Source organism: Leptinotarsa decemlineata, unplaced genomic scaffold, assembly GCF_025532065.1.
Source record: "Leptinotarsa decemlineata unplaced genomic scaffold, Ldec_3_MD MMD2_tig00003308_RagTag_RagTag, whole genome shotgun sequence".
Classification (NCBI taxonomy): Eukaryota; Metazoa; Arthropoda; class Insecta; order Coleoptera; family Chrysomelidae; genus Leptinotarsa; species Leptinotarsa decemlineata.
Window position 1 is genome coordinate 962,104 of NW_027412586.1, and position 14,710 is coordinate 976,813.

At 34.1% G+C, this 14,710-nt stretch overlaps 1 long non-coding RNA gene across 1 annotated transcript; it reads left to right on the forward strand.

Annotated features, from left to right (window-relative positions):
• The first annotated feature begins 1,016 nt into the window (after positions 1–1,016).
• On the forward strand, positions 1,017–2,376 carry LOC141483310 (uncharacterized). The gene is made up of 2 exons (XR_012466003.1): positions 1,017–1,886; positions 2,007–2,376. It is a non-coding gene; the product is annotated as an uncharacterized lncRNA (long non-coding RNA).
• Positions 2,377–14,710: the final 12,334 nt, after the last annotated feature.

Here is a 14,710-nt window from a genome sequence, read left to right on the forward strand (position 1 = left end):
TGGAAATAAAAGATAAAGATCCCCAATATGATTTATTCAGTAAACCTAACTTACATGGATAAACCGACAACGCTTCTAAGACAACAATGCGATATTCACACTACTACGCGATGTTCAAATGTCAATACAAGAGGTCATTGAGCGCGGTGTATATAACCACAAATTCAATCAGCCATAAATTATGGTAGTAACGACGCTTAAAAGAAAACTACAATACGTCAAGTAAAACTATCACGAAAATTGAGTAGGTGTGGGCGAAATCGTAAATACTAGTATTGGAAGGAACGATAATCTCGTTTGCGTCGCGTGAGCTCGGGCGTAGGCGCATCGATGTCAACAAGCAATTGTAAAAGGAAAAAAACACCTCAATTTGCGTTTTACAAATGAAGTCAAACACGTTGCCAACAATTCAGCCAGAAAGGCAATCACTATATCAAACAGGTAACAATCAACAAAAGGGCAACAATTATTTAAATAACTAAGTATTACACAAATATTCAAATAAATCAATTTTGACTTGCATGCTCCTTTTGGGCCACCCGGTATATGGTGTTAGGCTACCCCGTAGTTCGACGGAGGTGCATCACCCTGTAGTACGGCGGAGATGGATCACCCTGTAGCACCACTAAGATAGATAACCCTATAGGGCACAACAAGATGGACCAGTAGTGGATCACCAAACAGGACCCTAAAGGTAGCTGAACACCTCCAAGTCCGGGGAGTTTGTCAACAAGGTGTTCTACACCCCAGAAAAAAAAACCTACGAAAGGAAATTTTCAATCAGAATCAGATAAAACCAAAGTGAGATTCAACCCCATTCAATAGGGACTAGTTGACTAATCGATACCCCTGGTATTTTCATTAAGAAAGTAGCAAGAGTATATTTTTGGGTGCCCTGTATAACCATATAACCCGTAAAAAAATCAAGAAAATTTAATGAGTGTTGAACCTCCCTTTCAAAACTAATATTCAGTTGAATTACAACGATGGAATCAAAAATTACTGAGATAATTGAAAACACATTCAATGGTATAATTCTTACCCTGGCCAAGGGGTTTTCTATACGTTTCTTAGTGTGCGGTGTTCTGTACGGAAGTCCTACTGGGACTTGATGAGTGACTAAGGGCCGTCTATTTCTTATGAATCTAGAGACGAGAAACGAAGGTTGTAGAATTGAAGAGATGATACCATAGCTAAGACCACATGAGAGATGCAATAGTGATTCAGACATACCTAATTTCGGAAATCCTTCCACCTAGCACAATGAGTTCGGTAACCACCACAAATCCTCAAAAGAGTTTAAGTTTCAGACTGCAAATATCCACACCAAAATGAACAATCAGTCTTCCAATATACAATCCTGACTTGTAGAAATAATCCCCGTGAAGGATGGCAAAAATACAACCATATATATCCTACAAATCAGTCAGATGGTACCCTTGAACTCTCAACCAAGCTAAACGAAGGTCAACACCGAAATCCGAGAGACTGCCACATCTGACAGCTATCCAGTTGTTGCCACAGTGTGTCCAATCTACGCTACAAGCACCAAGGGGGCGCTGTGCACAACATCATGAATCTATCAATTCCTCCTCAGCCACTCGAGACATCATCAACAAGTCCATAACCCATCAAAACTCCTTCTCAAACCAATGCAACCCTCAAACAACCCTTGACAATTTGAGTACCCGATCAATCCTTTACCCGTGAACGACTATAGAACTAGTTCGCTGTAGGTCGTTGGAACGACGCTACGAAAGTTCGGCAGATGTCAACCAACAGCTGTCTCTTACCCTTGTTATTGAATGTTTACAAAAATATTGACTCCAACCTATTTTCAACTATTTACCGATCCTTATTCATGCCATGGAATAGAAACATATAAAGTGAGTCGCCACATCTTTCCCATTCAGTACGAATATTTGAACATTCATATTATGCAGAATATTTATCGAAAATATCAACCTGTATTCAGAAACCCAGAGCTAACTAATATTGTTTTCCAGGCGATATGGCTCTAATATGTAAGTAAACCTTCTGGAAGTGATGAATAACAATCTATGCAATAAATATTCTTGGAAAGGTACAGAAAATAAGACAGACAACGGCTAAAAAATTATAGGTGAAGAAAACTGAGAAACATACAACAATTTAAACCTAGCGAGGAATTTCGGATTTCCAACGTCAAATACGAAGTGAATGATAAGTACTGATCAAAGCAGTTAGTCAGGGAGCATACATATATTCTTGTACATTTCAGGTATGGTTTTCTATGGAACGGAAGATTCCCATTACTATGATATTAAATGAATAAAATCAACTTGTAACTGAATTACATTGTTAACATCCTCTGAATAAAGATCTTAAAAGGTAAGATAGTGTTTTGAAAGATCACATAGGAGCAGTTTTGATCTAGTGCTAAATTGAAACGTAACATCAGAATACCGTCATCATCAAGGAATGGGTTTAAATTCTGAATTTTACTATTTCTGATATTTTCTTTGTTCCCTGTGATGATCTGAATTTCATTATTAAATGAATGTTGTTGAGATAATTCTCGAGTACGGATAATGTACTGAAATTGCGGGACTGCACATTCTTTTGGCAGTTTGACTGCCAAACTCTTTTTAAATGATTCAGTTTGGAAAAGTTTTCAAAAGAAAAGGTTTCAAAATTTTGTACTGTGAATAACTGAATTTCCATTTTTGAGTCTGTTAATTCATTTGTTTTCAATGAATTAGCATTATTTGGCCAATCCTCACAACCTTTTGAAAACAACAATGGACCATGCCATCACAGCTGAACATTCGCTATTTCGTCAGGCATCAATCCGCGAGATAAGATATCCGCCGGATTTTGACTACTAGGAATATAACGCCAAATGTCACTATTAGTTAGTTCTTGTATCTTTGCTACTCTGTTGCTCACAAAAGTTTTTAGTTTGTTCGGTAGTGTTTTCAACCATGCAAGGACTATAGTTGAATCAGACCTGAAGAATCTTTTGTTGATATTTAGCCGTAATGATATCGATACTTTGTTTGCCAATTGTGGTAATAATTATGCACCCGATAATTCCAAACGAGGCAAACTGATTGTTTTTAGAGGTGCGACCTTAGTTTTTGAACAAAGTAAATTGACTTCTATATTTCCGTGTTTATTAACTGACCTTAAGTAGATGCACCCTCCATATGCCTTTTCAGAAGCATCAGAAAAACCGTGCATTTCAATACTTAGAGGTTTGATACATCTATACTGTGAGGTAATTTTTGATATCAAGTAACCTTTTCTGTCCACAATTTTTGAAGGAGAATTTTGACCAGTATCAAACATGGACTTAATTATCCAAGCGGATCGTACACTTGAGAAATGCTAGATAAAATAACGCGTTGGGTTATCTTTTTATTAGCTATCTCATTATTTATTTATTATAGTTTGGTGTCTTTATCCATATTGGGACACCAATTTGAGCCTAACGTTTTTACATATTCATTGTCTCCTAGTTCCACCAATTTATTCGAACAATTGTTTTCTGCTGTTACATATTTCAAGGTTTTAAAATCATATGAGTAAAATTTCCTCAAATTGAAACAACCTTTTTTCAAAATACTGGAGATCTCTTTTACTATTAGAGCTGTCTTTTCAATACAATCATCACCAGTCAGTAAATCGTCAACAGAAAAATCCGACTGAATAATATCAGAATATTCCGGATATTCAATTTGATTTTCCAGATCTAGTTGAAAGAGACACCTAATAGCAAGAAAAGATCCAGCTGTCGTTCCATAGGTGATATTATTCAATTGGAACGTTTCTAAAAGATTATCTGATCTCTCACGCCAGAGAGAGATCAGATAAACATTGGTGTTCTGGAGCAATTAAAATTTGACGGTACATTTTTTCAATGTCAGCTGCTACCACATACGCATGCTGTCTAAATCGTAATGATATTGCTAATAAATCATTCTAAATTGTTGGTCCTACTAGCTGAATATTATTTAGTGAAAAACGACTGCTTGTTGGAGCAGAAGCATCAAAAACAACATGTCTCATCATGAACAACATGATGAGGCATGTAGTAACAGAATGTTGAGAAAATATTATCATCACCTTGTTTCATTTTACTCATGTGTCCTGAAATGTCATATTCTTTCATAAAATTTATTGTGAACAGATTGAATTGTTGAATTACATTTTTCTGTTATATTTAAAGTTGATTGACTTATTCCAGAAACTAATAAATTGATTGGTTTAGTGATTAAATTCAATCGTCCTCATATATTTTTTGTAATATAACTTGATTGTGATCCTGAATCTAACAATGCACGAACTGTATGAGAAACTTTGTTCGCATCTAATACTTGAACATGTGCCGTAGACAAAAGGATGTGTGAATCTGACACCCGAGAAGACAAAGTTGAAACATTACTACTGGATGGGTCGTCGTTATTAACATCCAATTCATTTGAAACAAGTTTTTCAAAATGTATTAAAGTATGATGCTTTGAGTTGCATTTTTTGCAAGTTCCCCGTCGACAAACAAAGCTATTATGTCCGGGTCGTAGACAATTTAAACACAATTTTAAAGCTTTTGTTTTCTCTAATCTCTTGTCAACCGGCGATTGGAAAAATTGAAAACAATTTTGTATGTAATGTTCTTTGCTGCAAACTTTGCATTTGAACTTATTATTATCGGTTGCGACGAAATTTTTAGATATTTCGGCATTAGCCGATTATTTAAGTTCATTTACCTCTAAAGTTTCTAATAAATCAGCTCATGATTTTAAAAATATTTTAAGGTCATTCAATGCCGGTATATTGTTATCCGCTCTATATTCCTCGCACTCGCATAGTGTAGAGGAATCTAGTATACATTATTAGTGTATCCCATTTATCCGTAGGTTGTTCGAGCTGTTCCAACGCTCGCATATGTTTTGAGACAGTATCCATACATTTTCTTATGCCATCTGCTGATTTCCTATTCAAAGACGACTCCATATTGAATAAAGCCTTGACATGATTCTGAACTAGTATTCTATTATTATCAAAGCTCTCAAGCATAGCTTTCCACGCCACTGCATAGTTTTTGATGTAAATTCAAGAGAATCTATAACCTGAGTCGCGCCTCCAACCAAAGCCGATCGAAGATAATGAAACTTCTGAATGTCAGTTATACTTGCATTTTGGTGAATTGAAGATTCATAAGTATCACGAAACTCCAACCAATTTGCATAGTCTCCACTAAATGTAGGTAAACTTATAGTAGGTAATTTAACATTGAAGTTTTGGTTTGAAATAGAATTATTCGCCAATGGCTGAGAAAGAATTGAGGAATGAGAAGAGACATTATCTTGATTAGAAATAATTTCAAAATCTTTTATAATTTTGAAGTGAGGTTGTAGAAAGAGTCTTCAAATGACAGTCTTTCGGAAATTTCACTTTCTAACTCATCTGTCGAACTCTCAATGACATTTTGAATTAGATCAAATTCAATCATAGTTTGTTAATTCTTTCTAATCTACCTTTTAGTTAAATGATATCAAGCTCTGAAATGTCTGACTTCCCCTTCACCTCATCCACATACTTAGAGAATATTGTTAACTTTGCCTTTAATGAAACCCGTTTTCTATTATTCTCACACATCTTGACTGAACTTTGACAGCGAATCGTATATAAAGGCTATGAAAGGCTTCGAAGATCTCGCTATGGGCACCGTTCTGATCTTGCAGCGAAAGCTGGATAGGCCGGTTACCTGCGTTCTACTAGTTGTCTTGTTTCTGCTGGTAAATCATAAGCGATGACCAGCAACCACGCTCTGCTATCAAATTATGTTATGTTTTTTATTGCGGTAACCATGCTCTGCTACCAAATTATGTTATTGAAACTAAAGTATGAACCGCTTATGTTGTTTTACTAAGAAACTGTGCTGCTTATAGCTTCAAAAACTGTTTTCATTTCGTAAATGTTGTACAATACGAAATTAATTGTTTTACAATTACGTGACGTTTTTCAATTATTTCAATAAACATTGGCGTACCAAAAAACATTAAAAAAGGGAACAGAATAAATATTAATTCCTTCAAATTCTCAAACAATACTTAAGATCCACTTCAAGATAGAAAGAGCGTAAGATTGCTTCTCACCAAAGATATAATTCGAAGAATATTGAACAAACTAAATATCTGGGCCGTAAACATGGCATTGAATTATAGCACCCCTCTATTCTCAAAATGCAAATTTGATACTTTAATTCAAAATTGTAGGATGTTATTTCTTACTTCTGATAATATGACTGATAGCTAGACAAACTCTATTTTTTTAAACGAGGAAGCACATAGCATTGAATTATAAGACCCCTCAATTCTGAAAATGCAAATTTGATACTTTATTTCGAAATTATAGAATGTTATCTGTCGCTTCTGGCTACTCAGATTGATTCAGTGAGGGTGTGAGTAAGTTCAACAAATGATTAATCAATAGTGATATCAGATTAATGAACTATTAATCAAATAGATCATGAGTTTACTTCACTAAATCAGATAGTTGAAAGCCAGGTTGCAAAAAACAACACCGAAGAGAAAGGTATAAATTATAGGGGAAAGGGTTCCATATAATCAGACACAAAATGGGTTTTGCTAAATATTAACCTTATTCATTGAGCAAACGAAAATATGATTGTCACTAATACAAATTAAGGCTGTGCATGAGGTTCTATGGTAGTACATACATCATTAACCAAAAAAATAATCCAAAAAAAGTTTGTTTCAAAATGAAAGGACAGTTGTCTGATTGTGGAACATACATGATCCATACACATCCAGACACGGCATGTTCCACAATAAGACAAAAGTTTTAGTACTGTTACTTACGAACTTCTAAGGCTGAAAATTTTACTTCAAATTTGATTGTTGCCGTTTTGTTGTTCCCACGTGTGATGGTTTTGGTAACACTATCTTAATGTTTTCCAAGCATACCAAAGATACTTCTTCTATTTCGGGGTAAATGAAGCTGTTATCATACTTAACGGACTTTCTCAGAAATTTAACTTCACATTCCGTATCTCTTTTACATAATAATTCAGCTATGTAATAATTTTTTTTGTCTATGAATTCTATCAAAATAAAATCGGCAACTTCTGGCTCTTTTTTAAGCTCGTCTAGAAGAGGTGGTGGATCGATTTCTCCTACAAAATCAATATCATCATCAGAATCTTCAGTTACAAGCATCGCCGTATTTTTATTTTCTTCGTCTGTTGAGTCTTCATCCAATCCTACTTTTCTTTTCATGATATTTTTTTTCATCAAGCTTTTTTTTTCTCTCTCTATCTGTTTAGTTTCCAAGGCGATCTTTTCTGGAGTGTCGGTGGCGATAATACTTTTAGCTTTTTCTCTCTTCTTTCTCTGATTCTTTCGTTCTTCAGCTTTTGGGTATCCTTTGAATTTTTGCGGACTTACGAAAGTTTCTGTGTTTTGATTTTGTGTGGGAGTTGTGTGTTAATTAACTGATGCTGAAAGTGAGGAGACTGACATAATATTTTCTTCAATACAGCTTGATGTTGATGGTTGATTGGGTCGGGGTTCTTCATTGTTTTGATCCACATTCCTATTAGTTACGCTACTAATTGCAAAGTCGTCATCTGTAAATATTAATTTATCGAAAGGATAAATCCCAGTTTTTCGAAATTCGGATTTTAAATTAGCTGGCGTCATCGATTTTTCTAATGCATTATTAACACAGCCAGTTATATCAACAATAGAAACGGGTATCCCAGGGTATTCTAAAAGCCATGTTTGTAAGGCAGTATTGTAGAATGATTTTAACGAAAAAAACACGGTTGCATCTTGTTGAAAGTATGCGGTGGTAAGGTCACAGTGATCACTCCATTTTCCTCTGCTAGATTAATTCCTTCTATCGTCAGTTGACTCTCGTGATTATCAAAAATCAGGAAGGAAGGGTTTTCTTTCGTGCTGGACCATATGGAGTACCATACGGTGCTCCATAAGTCACTTTTTCAACGGCACGAATTATGTTCCACAATCAGACAGCGTCTGAAGGTGGAACTTAAACCGTGATACAAAATTAAATTCAACTGTGAACTCCATACATAACCTACAAAAGTAAACTCGCTCATAAAATGTCAATAAAATAGCCCAAAATCTGATCAACAGATTGTTTTTGTACTACTAGTTCCAAAAGAAAAATAAAGACTTATAATATCAAATCAAGAATAGAAAACACTTACCTAGGAAAACAAGTTTTTTGTTGAAAAATGCTCAAATTCAAAAGAATAGCGTTAGAACTTTGTTTACCAAAACTGCGTGTGTTACCCTACTATCCGAACGAAAAACATCGAACTCTCGGCTGGAATTTCAAAATTACATGCTTTGTCTGATTGTGGAACATGTCTGATCGTGAAACATTCTCCCCCATTTAGCTTGGGTGTGGTAAGCCAAAATGAATATAGAAAACAACAACTTTATTTCCTTTGGACAATACGGCTGAAGGCCCAAGAATATTATAAAGTTTTTTTTTAATTACTAGAAATATAATAAGCTATACTGTATGCTGATTTGAAAATTCAGGATTCAACCAAATTTAACATCTGATTTAAGTTTTGAGGACTGCAGAGACTTGTTACCATCTCATATGGCTGACGATGGATTTATATCGCACGGTAGGAAGCCTCTTTGACTCTGTTAGATATGAGACTCCTTATGGTATCATGGCTTCCTCGATATTATGCGAAGCAATGAAATTAATGAAAAAAGTTATTTTTTACAATAATGGAGGAACAAGGATATCCTTAGAACCTGAATACTATATTCTGAATTTCATTAAATGAAAATTCCAATATAAATCCAATTACAAAAAAACAAAATTGACAGCTCATCCAAAAGAATATCAATACTAGGACATTGATACGAAGAGGTATAATTGTCAAAATACCTTAAGGACAATGAGATACAAAATTTAGTGATTTCAACAAATAGTGAAAATGAATGAACGTGTCGACACAAAGAAATAATATCTGGTAGACATTTTAAAATGAATTACTATACATAATTAACTTATTGAGTATTCTTAATAAGATAAACCAACGAAATGAACCAAGAGATTGGATCTACTAAGCATAATACTGTGTAACAAGACAGGCCAGAGAACATATTCCCTCAAGTTCGCATTTATTTCTCAGAAAGAAATCAATTTGATTATAAGTGAATCTGATCAATAATAAATGCTCACTTGAGGAATTGTCTTGAAACGGTACTGCCCTAATGTCACAAAACAATCAACTCAAATTCTCCAGTAGGGATTTACTTCCTGATGTTAATGATAATCTTGCTGCAGCAACAGGTATATCGAAAGATATTCCAAAGAAATCAATTCCCAATTATCTGGTGTCCGGAAATTTCACAGAGACTAGGTACTGATTTTTATAAGTTAACGGATAAAAGAGGCATGCAAAGCACAATTATGTTACTGGCAGTAGGTGTATTACTGAAAAAATTGATTTTGTAAAATATGGAATTTGTCATTATAGTAGATTCTCCTTGAAGGAAAGTCTGTGAAATCATTGAATTCAGACGGTGATTTGAGATTACACTAACGAAGGGAATTTAATCGTCTAACCTAGAAACAGGTAGGATGCATAATTTCTTTCTAAAACAATGATAATCAAGAATTACGTTACTGAATATTTGATTTGGGGAATTACAAATTTTTAGAGCATTCTAAAATTCATCGATGTCTAGATAAAAGTCAGTATAAGAGACATTTAAGTTTCTATTCTTCAAATCATATGCAGCTTTTTTTCACAAATAAAATAATTGAACTCATTCATATTACTGAATAACAAAATCCAGGAAGGAGCAAAAGATATAGTGGAGCAGATCTTATCTCATTTACTATGAATAACAATAATGTGAGAGCCAAAGTTCAGAGCCTACCAGATACCAACCGTTATCGCCAAACGCTTGGAAGGAAGAGAGTATTTTGTGAATCCTTTGAAATCGATTTCGGTTTTTTTTCTAGATTCGGCCGTCAGTGGCTACCTAGTATCCCGTATAAGGAAGTTTGCACATGATCGAAATTTGGGTGACTAATCTGTTGATATTATAATTTGTATTATGAATACATGAATGGAAGGAAATATTCGTTACAGCATATGGTAACTCCGCTTGTAACAATATATTGGTCAAAATAGCAGAAACAGTCTTGTTAGAGTCCATAATATCGTTATTTCAAAATTTTCGAATGTGTCAGATTTTGTTTATTGAAGTAGAATTTTTTCCGCGCGTGTAATCGGGCGGGGCGAACGGAAGTTGAGAAGGAGGTATAAGTTAGTGAAGATAGAAAGAGAGAGAGTCCGTTTCGCCACTAATTTCAGCCGGAAATTTCAATATTAATTTCGAGTCCGGAGATTGACAAATCATGTTAAATTTTCTACTAGATAAATTAGAACTACAAATGGATAATAACCGAAATGAGCCAAGACATGAAATAACAATCGATGAAATTTTCTCTAGATGTCTTTCTAATTTCCGTTAGGAAATTCACAGTAATTAGTGATGTATCCGATAATGAAAATAATGAAAATAATTGATAAAAATTAAAAATCCATTCAAAACTGTTAAACCGACAATGAAAACACATAATGGATTCGAATATTTGCAAAAAAATCATTATATTTATGTATATGTATTTAAATCACTCAATATTTCTATCCTTTCTATGAGCACGTTCCAAAAGCATCAATCGAACTGAGAGTGGTGTCCTAAATTCCAGAAACCACAAACCAATCCAGGGAATGAAACCAGTCTGATCTATCTGAGCACACCGATCCTAGATGAAACATTCCATTCACTTTTCATCATTAATTTAGAGATACGTGTTGTGTGAAACCTAATTGGATCCAGTTCGCTTGTTGCGGGCTAGAATAAACTATGTAGCCGCTAATTCCATGGTGATCTGTGATCCTCCAGCACTTCGTTTGATATCAGGGATAGGAGAATTGAGTTATGCAATCTAGCGAAGCGAATTGAATGGAAATTATATAGAAATCACATCTTAAACCGAATGTAGTAGTCGATTGCATTAGCTTGAACTACATTACTTGGTTCTTGTTATCAGTTTCATATCTTGAAATGCCAATAATTCATTCACTTCATTATTGTACATTTCGAAAAATTCTTGATCATTCGGAAAAAAACTATTTTATGTTATATAACTGTACACTTTTATTTTACTAAGAGATGTTACTCATTTGATTTTATTTCTTTATTTATTTACAGCGATGCCTATTTTTTATAACATAATTAACAAGTTCACACATATGTAGTTAACAGTAATCTGAGCTAAGTTTAAGGAAAAAAATTATAAAATAAAAAAAAATCGTAAAAATAAGTTAATGAATTACAATCTTTAAACAGTATTTTTAAATGTTTCCAAAGAAGAGTTGAAACATTCTGAATCTACATTGTATGGATTTGCAAGTCTCATACTTCTACCTACAGATTCATTCCGGCCATAGTTGGTGCGACAAAAGGATACTTTGAAGATTTCAGAATTTCTTGTTCTCCTTGGATTCACATTTGAAGTTATAAGTTCGACAAGTTTCGGGAAATTGATGCTACCATTGATTATTTTATGAATCAGTGTAAGATCTGATTCTAATCTTCTATGAGCCAGAGTATTCAAGTTAAGAATATCCAAAATAATTTTACAGTCATATTCACCAATATGATATCCTAGTTTATATGCAGAGTACCTTCAAAACTTATTTTGAACACTTTCAAGCATATTAATATCCACATGATATGAAGGGCACCAAATTGTGGAATTGTATTCGTTTATTGATCTAACATTTGAGCAATATATGATTTTTATTGAAGTAGGAGATAATTCATTTGCAGATCTAAGAATGAAACCCAACATTTTTAGTGTTTTAGAAGTAATATTTGCAATATGGGATTTAAATAATTTTTTGGGACGAGAGTGTTTCCTAAATCTCTGATTGCGTTTGTTGTTTTCAGTTCTGATTGATGATTTTATATGGCCGGTTAATGGGATTTTTGTTTTGGAAAAAAGTAAATTTTTGACATTTGTCTATATTTAATTGCAGTAGATTTATATCACACCAGCGAACAAAGTTAGATAAATCGTACTGTAATAATTCTGTATCAGTTGAGTCATGAATAACTTCAAACATCTTCAGGTCATCAGCAAACAAAAGAAATTCACTATGAAGAATAACATCTTTCGAATCATTTACGAATAGGTTGAAAAGCAATGGCCCTAAATGAGATCCCTCTGGTACACCCGATGAAACTGTGATTGAGGACGGTTACTGAGTTACCATATTTTACAAATTGTACTCTGCAGGCTAGACAATTTTTAATCCATTTCGGAATGTTTTTTTGAATACCCAAAGCGTTTAGTTTATGCAACAACCAATTGTAGTTTACTCGGTCATATGCCTTTGAAGAATCTGTGTGATGAATGGGCATATTCGTGCTGGTAGATCTACCACTGCTGGATTACCACTACCACTTCTAGGATTATTGTTGATATTATTCTCTATTTTCACCACTGGTATCTTCAAAACTATACGGTATACGAATGAAATGATGTGGAGTAGCCCAAATTATTTTATACGGATTCCAAGATATTATGTGAACAACATTCAAGAGTGTCATTCTCTTTCATCGTTGTAACGAACATATTTTTCAAAACATCAAAACATGACTTTCGTTGAATATGTTTTTGAATATTTAAAAACTAATTGATACAGTTTATTGTTTAATTTTCACTATATACTGTATCAATTCGTTTTGATTTAGATTTTCATCAAGTATCGGCCAGTTCTATTCAATTTTTTAATATTTTTTTGAATTCCATGAAATCTTGAATCGCAGTGCATTTATTTCAATGTGACGTTTCGTGTTCTCAGTGTTAACATCAAAATTGTTTTTCACCATATGGGCCTGGATATTTGTTATTCTTGTTGATTAAATCATTGTTAGAGTGCACTGTTTCCTAAGAAAACTTTCAAATGTGATTGAATTCCTGAATATAGTAATTTTCTTTTATTCAATAAATACATGATCGACTCAGGTGAAAGTTGTTATTGTAAATTGATGGATGTAGCCGTTACTATGTGGTAGAAGATTATCATGAAAATTGGGAAATTACACTTTCTTTTTTTTTACCACTTTGGTGAGAGAAAAAGTTTTATTTATCATTTGTCAAAATTGTTATTGTCAGAATAAAGATCACAAACAACTTTATTTTTGACGAATCGGTTAATACTTAGGCAGCCAAGGTTTTCAGTGTCACTATTTTTCGGGTTTGAAGCCGTGAATTTTCAAAATATATTTCCTGACACTTCGCTGGCACGAGTGGCTAGCTTATACATGGTGAGTTATTATCTCCGATGACTGGATGCTTTTATGAATAAGAAGATTCAAAAATAACCAAACTGGGGAAAATGAAAACATGCCCATCTACTTTGAAATAGGACGGATTAAAAATGAACAGAATACAATAAAGATAATGAAAAAAAAATCCATTGGATATTTGTACAGCAATGACTAACGTATGAACCACTTGATCGTCACCGGGATACGACTGTGATATTCTTCCTAAATTCAATTTCAATGGGGGTAAATTATTATCGTTCAACCAAACTACGTCGCCAATCTTCAGTATCTTCGTATAATTTTTCTGGAATAACAAACGGGATTGCGATTCGGATATGTACGTGGTATGCCACTTCTTCCAAAAAGACTGCAGCACTTGGTGTAACTGATATTTCTCCAATCGATTGGAAAAAACCTATGAGCAGCCTTGATCTATTATTGCAGTGGAACGTCTACCAAAGATGCAGGGGCAGAATTTGAGAGCTCTGGCTCCAACGAATTTGAGCTAGTGATGATCTCTATTTAATAAGATTCGCAAGCCACTACTGAAAAGTGGCAATACCGTAGGCCGGTCGCACCCTAGTATCAAGACATATTTTATCTTTCGTTTCTTGGGATAAAAATTCATTGATCATCCAGAGAGTTTGGAAATGGATTTTTGGATAGACCGCTGAACCACGTTCTGCTAACGAATAAACAACATCTGAGCTGATAACAATTCGTTCGTAATTTTTGAAGCTCGAAACTTTTGCTTGAAAAGTAGTTGTTTGTGCCTGCGGATTATTTTAAGAAGTTTGAATGAGCTGCATATTGTCCAACGACACTTTCAGCCAAGCTGGCGTAGATATACGTGTCATGTAAAAAACTTCAATCGAGCGAAAAAACAGTGAACTCGCACTGAACCGGTGAAACAGAAAGATGAAATAGGTGAAAGTTTTCGAATGATCTATAAAAAGTCATCTCGGAAATTTTAAGTTTGCAACATATCTTTCTTCAACAAGTCTATGGAGCTTGTCTTCTATGTATGTTATCCAGGTATTAGGGTTGCGAATTATTTCAACTTGTTAACCAAAGACATCGCCAAATGAAGAACCAGCCAATATTCTATAAACTGTGCTCTATTGCTTTGAATGAGGCCCTTAAATGAAATATAGCATCTGGTACAAGCATAACCAAGTTAGCGGTCGATAATTTAAAATTCTTTCAATTTATATTGTAACGTTATAACGTTATATCACGCAATTTTAATCCAACCTCTCATATACTACCGAAGCTTGGGGAATGAGCAAGTATGA